We start from the raw sequence: 8,050 nt of genomic DNA on the forward strand, positions 1-8,050 counted from the left end.
AAGAACTCCTTTCTTCTGATTTGTCCCATTATTCACAGGGTTCTTTTTGCGAAATGTACATGAATTGGTTATTTGCAACCATTTCAATGAGTTCCTGAGCTTCTACAGGCGTCTTCTTCAGATGAAGAGATCCTCCAGCAGAGCTGTCCAATGACATCTTGGACAGTTCAGACAGACCATCATAGAAGATACCTATGCTGCTCCATTCTGAAAGCATGTCAGAAGGACACCTTCTGATCAATTGCTTGTATCTTTCCCAAGCTTCATAGAGGGATTCACCTTCCTTCTGTCTGAAGGTTTGGACTTCCACTCTAATTTTACTCAATTTTTGAGGTGGAAAGAATTTTTCCAAGAAGGCATTGACTAGCCTTTCCCAAGAGTTCAGGCTTTCTTTAGGCTGTGAGTCCAACCATATCGTAGCTCTGTCTCTTACAGCAAAAGGGAAGAGCATAAGTCTGTAGACCTCAGGGTCAACCCCATTGGTCTTAACAGTATCACAGATTTGCAAGAATTTAGCTAAGAACTGATGAGGATCTTCTAATGGAAGTCCATAAAACTTGCAATTCTGTTGCATTGGAGAAACTAATTGAGGCTTAAGCTCAAAGTTGTTTGCTCCAATGGCAGGGATAGGGATGCTTCTCCCATAGAAGTCGGGAGTAGGTGCAGTAAAGTCACCAAGCACCTTCCTTACATTGTTGGCATTGTTGTTGTTTACGGCTGCCATGGCTTCTTCTTGTTTGAAAAGCTCTGTTAGGTCCTCTACAGAGAGTTGTACTTTAGCTTCTCTTAGCTTTCTCTTCAAGGTCCTTTCAGGTTCAGGATCAGCCTCAACAAGAATGTCTTTGTCCTTATTCATGCTCATATGAAAGAGAGAGAAGAAGAAAGTATGGAATACTCTATGTTACAGTACAGAGATTCCTTGAGATGTCAGAGGAAAAAAAGAATAGAAGGAGGAGGTAGAGAGGAGAGAATTCGAACTTATAGAGAGACGGAGCCTGAATTGCACATTGAGGAAGAGTGCTAGTCCCTTAAATAGAAAAATGTGAGAAGGAGGGGAAGAATTTTCGAAAACAAATTAAAAAGATATTGAAATAATTAAAAGAAATTTTGAAAAATTGATTGATGATTTTCGAAAATTAATGTTGAGAAAGTAGTTAAGTGATTTTGAAAAAGATTTTGAAATTAGAAATAAAAAAGATATGATTGAAATTATTTTGAAAAAGATGTGATGGAGAAGATATGATTGAAAATCAAATGAAAAAAAGAAAGTTTTAAAATTAAAGTTGATTACTTGACTAACAAGAAATTAGAAGATATGATTCTAGAATTTAAAATTTGATCCTTTCTTAATAGGCAAGTAACAACTTGAAAATTTTGAATTAAATCATTAATTGTAGCAAGGATTTTTGAAAATAGTAAAAAAAAATATAAAATGGAAAGAAATTGATTTTGAAAAGATATGATTTGAAAAAATTTGATTTTGAAAATTATGAAAATTTGCAAAAGATTTGAATTAAAAACAAAATCTTACCTCTTGTGCCATCCTGGCATTAAACGCCCAGAATGGTATCCATTCTGGCGTTTAACGCCCAAAATCCTACCCTTTTGGGCGTTTAACGCCCAGCAAGGTACCCTGGCTGGCATTTAAACGCTAGTTTTCCTTCCTCACTGGGCGTTTTGAACGCCCAGTTTTTTTTCTCTGTAGTTCCTCTACTGTATGTTCTGAATCTTCAATTCTCTGTATTATTAACTTGAAAAGACATAATTTTGAAATTTTTTTTTGAATTTTTAAATATGGGAAATAATCAAAATGCAACTAATCATGAAAACTAAGATCAAACAAACAATACATGCAAGACACCAAACTTAGAAATTTTCATATTAGAGACACTAACAAATTGAGAATGCATATGAGAAACAACAAAACACACAAAACAAGAGAATTTAAAGATTAGAGTAAGGAAATCATCAAGAACAACTTGAAGATTAATGAAGAACAAAATGCATGTAATTTTCAAAAAATGCAAGAAGATTAAAATTAGACACTAGACTCAAACATAAAATATTTTTTATTTTAAGATTAAAAAAAATTTTTTTTGTGATTTTTTGAAAATTATTTGGAAAAGAAAATAAAGAGATTCAAAATTTTTAATAAGAATTCCAGGAATCATGCAATGTTAGTCTAAAACTCCGGTCCAGGAATTAGACATGGCTTACTAGCCAGCCAAGCTTTCAGTGAAAGCTTCGGTCCAAAACACTAGACATGGCCAATGGCCAGCCAAGCTTTAGCAGATCATTACTTTCAATAGAAAAATTGATAGAAATCAATAAGCTCTTGTGATGATAAGTTGAAACCTCGGTCCAAAAGTTTAGACATGGTTTCACAACCAGCCAGACTTCAACAAATCATCATGAAACTCTAGAATTCATTCTTAAAAACTCTGAAGAACAGAATAGAATTTTTTCTTTTTGAAAATTTTTTTCAAAAATAAAAAGTAAAAATCTTAAAAATAAAATAAAATTACCTAATCTAAGCAACAAGATGAAGCATCAGTTGTCCAAACTCGAACAATCCCCAGCAACGGCGCCAAAAACTTGGTGCACGAAATTGTGATCATCAATGGCACCAACAACTTGGTACGCACAATTGTAATCTCAACTCTTTATCACAACTCCGCACAACTAACCAGCAAGTGTACTGGGGCGTCCAAGTAATAAACCTTACGTGAGTAAGGGTCGATCCCACGGAGATTGTCGGCTTGAAGCAAGCTATGGTCATCTTGTAAATCTCAGTCAGGTGGATTCAAATGGTTATGAAGAATTGATAATTAAAAGATGAATAAAATATATAATAGGATAGAGATACTTATGTAGTTCATCGGTGAGAATTTCATATAAGCGTATGAAGTTGCTTTGTTCCTTCTGAACCTCTGCTTTCCTATTGCCTTCATCCAATCATTCATACTCCTTTCCATGGCAAGCTGTATGTTGGGTTTCACTGTTGTCGATGGCTACCTCCCGTCCTCTCAGTGAAAATGGTCCAAATGCACTGTCACCGCACGGCTAATCATCTGTTGGTTCTCGATCATGTTGGAATAGGATCCATTGATCCTTTTGCGTCTGTCTCTACGCCCAACACTCGCGAGTTTGAAGCTCGTCACAGTCATCCGTTCCCAGATCCTACTCGGAATACCACAGACAAGGTTTAGACTTTTCGGATCTCAGGAATGGCCACCAATAATTCTAGCCTACACCACGAAGGTTCTAATCTTAGATTAGAAACCCAAGAGATACATATTCAAGCTTGTTTTCATGTAGAACGGAAGTGGTTGTCAGGCACGCGTTTGTAGGTGAGAATGATGATGAGTGTCACGGATCATCGCATTCATCAAGTTGAAGGGCGAGTGTATATCTTAGAGAAGAAGTAGGCGTGAATTGAATAGAAAAATAGTAGTACTTTGCATTAATTCATGAGGAACAGCAGAGCTCCACACCTTAATCTCTGGTGTGTAGAAACTCCACCGTTGAAAATACATAAGAACAAGAAGTCTAGGCATGGCCGTGAGGCCAGCCTCAAACGTGAACATATAAGTTCCAAAGATGAAAAATGTGTAAAGGTCTGAAAATACAATAGCAAGAGGTACTATTTATAATACTTGTAGCCTAGGGTTTACAGAAATAAGTAATTAATGCAGGAATCTTCTTCCGGGCCCACTTGGTGTGTGCTTGGGCTGAGCATTGAAGCTTTCACATATAGAGACTTTTCTTGGAGTTAAACGCCAGCTTTTGTGTCAGTTTGGGCGTTTAACTCCAGCTTTTATGCCAGTTCTGGCCTTTTGACGCCAGAATTTTTATGCTGACATGGAACGCCAATTTGGGCCATCAAATCTCGAGCAAAGTATGGACTATTATATATTGCTAGAAAGCCCAGGATGTCTACTTTCCAACGCAATTGAGAGCGCGCCAATTGGGCCTCTGTAGCTCCAGAAAATTTACTTGGAGTGCAGGGAGGTCAGAATCCAACAGCATCTGCAGTCCTTTTTCAGCATCTGAATCAGATTTTTGCTCAGGTCCCTCAATTTCAGCCAGAAAATACCTGAAATCACAGAAAAACACACAAACTCATAGTAAAATCCAGAAATGTGATTTTTATTTAAAAACTAATAAAAACATAATAAAAAGTGACTAAAATATATTAAAAATACCTAAAAACAATGCCAAAAAGCATATAAATTATCCGCTCATCAATCCTCTTTCTAATTGAGTTCTTGTATAACTTGGAAAAGCTCTTTACTTGAACAACAGCTTGAAAACAATTTCTCCTAAACTTCTAATTATCTGGACTTAACGGGATACATGATAGATAATCCTTTTATATTTAGGTAGTTAGAGTTTTTGTGGCATAATAACCAGAATTGAACTTCACTCTCTAATTGGAATTAATTGACCAAGGAATTGGCAGTTGATGAGAATTAGAGGAGACTAGAAAGGTCTAAGGAATTAGGGTCTAGTCACATATAGTTTTCCATAAATTAAATCTTACATAATTAAAATAGTTAGTAAGAAAAGTTAATCCGGAAAAATAGATAACTCTGAAATCTTAACTGCTTTCTCAATATTTTATTCCCAACTTATTTACTTGCCTATCTTTGAACTCTGAATTTACTGTTTAATGCTCTTTGAACTCTCAAACATTATTTTCTGCTTGTCTGACTAAGCCAATCACCCAATTATTGTTGCTTGATCCATCAATCCTCGTGGGATCGACCCTCACTTACTTGACATATTACTTGGTACGACCCGGTGCACTTGCCGGTTAGTTTGTGGGTTATAAATTCCGCACCATACGCGTCGATAATAAATCTGGCCAACCATGCATACGCGTCCCTTTTCGCGCGCCAATCCAAGATCCAACTCCTACGTGTGCACATCGGCTGCGCGTGCGCGTCGGTGCCACTGCTCCAAAACTCCATTTTTCATGCTCCTTTCACTTATGCATGCTTCCTTTCCCTCTTCTAGACCATTCCTGCCCCTATAGGCTCTGAAATCACTCAACAAATAGATCACGTCATCGAATGATAATAGGGAGAGATCAAAATATAGCCTATTTATGGCCTAAAATGCATGTTTTTAACCATCAAGCAAAACTAGGAAGCAAACACAAAATCATGCATTTTCTATGGATAAGTGTGATAGAATGTTGATAAAATCATCTCAATTACGCACAAAATGTACCACGAAATAGTGGTGTATCAAATATGCCCTCACTTAAACTAAGCATGTCCTCATGCTAAAGATTAAAAGACCAAAGAACATAGGAGAAGGAGCTTATTGATATGCAATCTACCTAAATACATGCATTAATGCAAATTTATCTACCAAGTTTGCTAAGGGTGATCCAACTTCCAAGAATATATATATAAGAGCACATAGGGCTAAAATGACAAGCAATTCATAATCCTACCAATTCAAGCATCAAAGTGGAGTGTATATACTTGCATGAAGAAAGCTCGTGAGAGTCGGGAACAAGGAATTGAGTGTCAAACACTCATCGAAAGTGTTTGCACTCTAGTCGCTTAGTGTGTTTAGGGTTGCTTCACTCAATCCTCCTCTAATCATGCTTTCTAGGATTTGTTTTTCATCTAACAATCAACACTTATTCAATGCATGCATACACATATCATGAGGTCTTTCCTTAGGTTGTAATGGGGTTAGGGTCAAGGTGGGGTTATATATGGATAAGTGAGCTCGAAATTTGAATCTTTGATCAACATAAGCTTCCCACCTAACCTATACAACAACCTATAACAATCTAAGACAAGCCTAACTACCCATTCTTCATTCTTTCACATACTCATGCATTTTTTTCTTTTTGCCACAACACATATGCATTGATCATTATTGAGCTTCACCTTGGGGCAATTTGTCCCCTTTTATTACTTTTCTCTTTCCTTTTTTTTCTTCTTTTTTTATTTTTTCTCTTGTATATATATATATATATATATTCTCATATATTTTTTTTCTTTTTTTTCTTTTTTTTTTGCAATATAGAAAATAGAAAAGCATCAATGCATATGGTTTTACATTTAATTAACACATGAGTATGTACCCAATTCCCAATGTTTTGAACAAAAAATACGACATACACCTTTTTCCAACCAATGCCCCAAGTTTCCCCACACTTGAATGACGCACACACTCAATAGCCTAAGCTAATCAGAGATCCAAATTAAGAACATTTATTGTTTTTCACTTTACGGCTTGTAATGTGCTAATATTGAGAACAAAGGGGATTAAAATAAGCCTAAAGTTGGCTAACAATGGTTGATGAAAGGTAGGCTTTTTGGTTAAGTGAGCTAAATGAAATAATGGCCTCAATCATATATATGCATTCATACAATGAATAGTGGACATAAAGAATCAAACAAATTCAAGATTACACTCATAGAAAGAGAACAATGCACACAAGAATGGAGATAAGTGGTTATAAGATGTAACCACACAATTAGGCTTAAAACTCACAAGCTTGTGTTCTTAGCTCAAAACCCTCTTCCAAAATAAATTCTTCAAGCAAGATTAGTACAAAAAGTTTTCAAATTGGTAGGGTGCCGTATAGATGATTTCTTGGAAAAGAAGTTATCACCCTAATCAAGTAGTTCTAACATGCAAAGCAAAAAGTGTTCACACACAAAAACTAACCATGCAATCTATTCTAACTAAGGAAAGAAGAATCAAAATCATAGGTGTTGGAAAGAAAAGTTACCTACGAAAGTCGGTAACCGACCTTCCCATACTTAAGAGTTTGCACGGTCCTTCGTGCCTTGGGTGATACGCAAAGGGGGATCAAGGTCGGTATCTCCGTCATCCGAGCCCTGAGTACTTGCTTCACTGTGGTCCGAAGCAGATGAGGAGATGATCGGCTCTTCCGTAGGTGGATTAGTACAACCCCAAAGCTTCTTCAAGTAAGCAAATCGGTGTTTGTTATGCCTTTCATATCGATCTATCTTCTCATGAAGCTCTACAAGCAATTGATGGGTGGACTTTGGTGGTGCGGATGAGGTGGTAGGTGGTGCACGAAATTGTGATCATCAATGGCGCCAACAACTTGGTACGCATAATTGTAATCTCAACTCTTTGTCACAACACCGTATAACTAACCAGCAAGTGCACTGGGTCGTCCAAGTAATAAACCTTACGTGAGTAAGGGTCGATCCCATAGAGATTGTCGGCTTGAAGCAAGCTATGGTCATCTTGTAAATCTCAGTCAGGCGGATTCAAATGGTTATGGAGAATTGATAATTAAAAGATGAATAAAATATAAAATAAGATAGAGTTACTTATGTAATTCATTGGTGAGAATTTCAGATAAGCGTATGAAGATGCTTTGTTCCTCCTGAACTTCTGCTTTCCTATTGTCTTCATCCAATCATTCATACTCCTTTCCATGGCAAGCTGTATGTTGGGTTTCACCGTTGTCAATGGCTACCTCCCGTCCTCTCAATGAAATGGTCCAAATACGCTGTCACCACACGGCTAATCATCTGTCGGTTCTCGATCATGTTGGAATAGGATCCATTGATCTTTTTGCATCTGTCACTACGCCCAATACTCGTGAATTTGAAGCTCGTCACAGTCATCCCTTCCCAGATCCTACTCGGAATACCACAGACAAGGTTTAGACTTTTCGGATCTCAGGAATGGCCGTCAATAGTTCTAGCCTATACCACGAAGGTTCTAATCTGAGATTAGAAACCCAAGAGATACACATTCAAGCTTGTTTGCATGTAGAACGGAAGTGGTTGTTAGGCACGCGTTAATAGGTGAGAATGGTGATGAGTGTCACATAATCATCACATTCATCATGTTCTTAAGTACGAATGAATATCTTGGAGATGAAATAGGCTTGAGTTGAATAGAAAAATAATAGTACTTTACATTAATTCATGAGGAACAGCAGAGCTCCACACCTTAATCTATGGTGTGTAGAAACTCCACCGTTGAAAATACATAAGAACAAAAGGTCCAGGCATGGCCGAATGGCCATCCACCC

At 37.0% G+C, this 8,050-nt stretch overlaps 1 non-coding gene across 1 annotated transcript; it reads left to right on the forward strand.

Moving 5' to 3' along the window:
- The first annotated feature begins 210 nt into the window (after positions 1-210).
- Positions 211-319, forward strand: LOC148570792 (small nucleolar RNA R71). Its single transcript, XR_015908375.1, has one exon. It is a non-coding gene; the product is annotated as a small nucleolar RNA R71 (small nucleolar RNA).
- The last annotated feature ends 7,731 nt before the right edge of the window (positions 320-8,050 follow it).

This window comes from Arachis ipaensis, chromosome B3, assembly GCF_059453495.1.
Source record: "Arachis ipaensis isolate K30076 ecotype BB chromosome B3, ASM5945349v1, whole genome shotgun sequence".
In the NCBI taxonomy this organism is placed as follows: domain Eukaryota; kingdom Viridiplantae; phylum Streptophyta; class Magnoliopsida; order Fabales; family Fabaceae; genus Arachis; species Arachis ipaensis.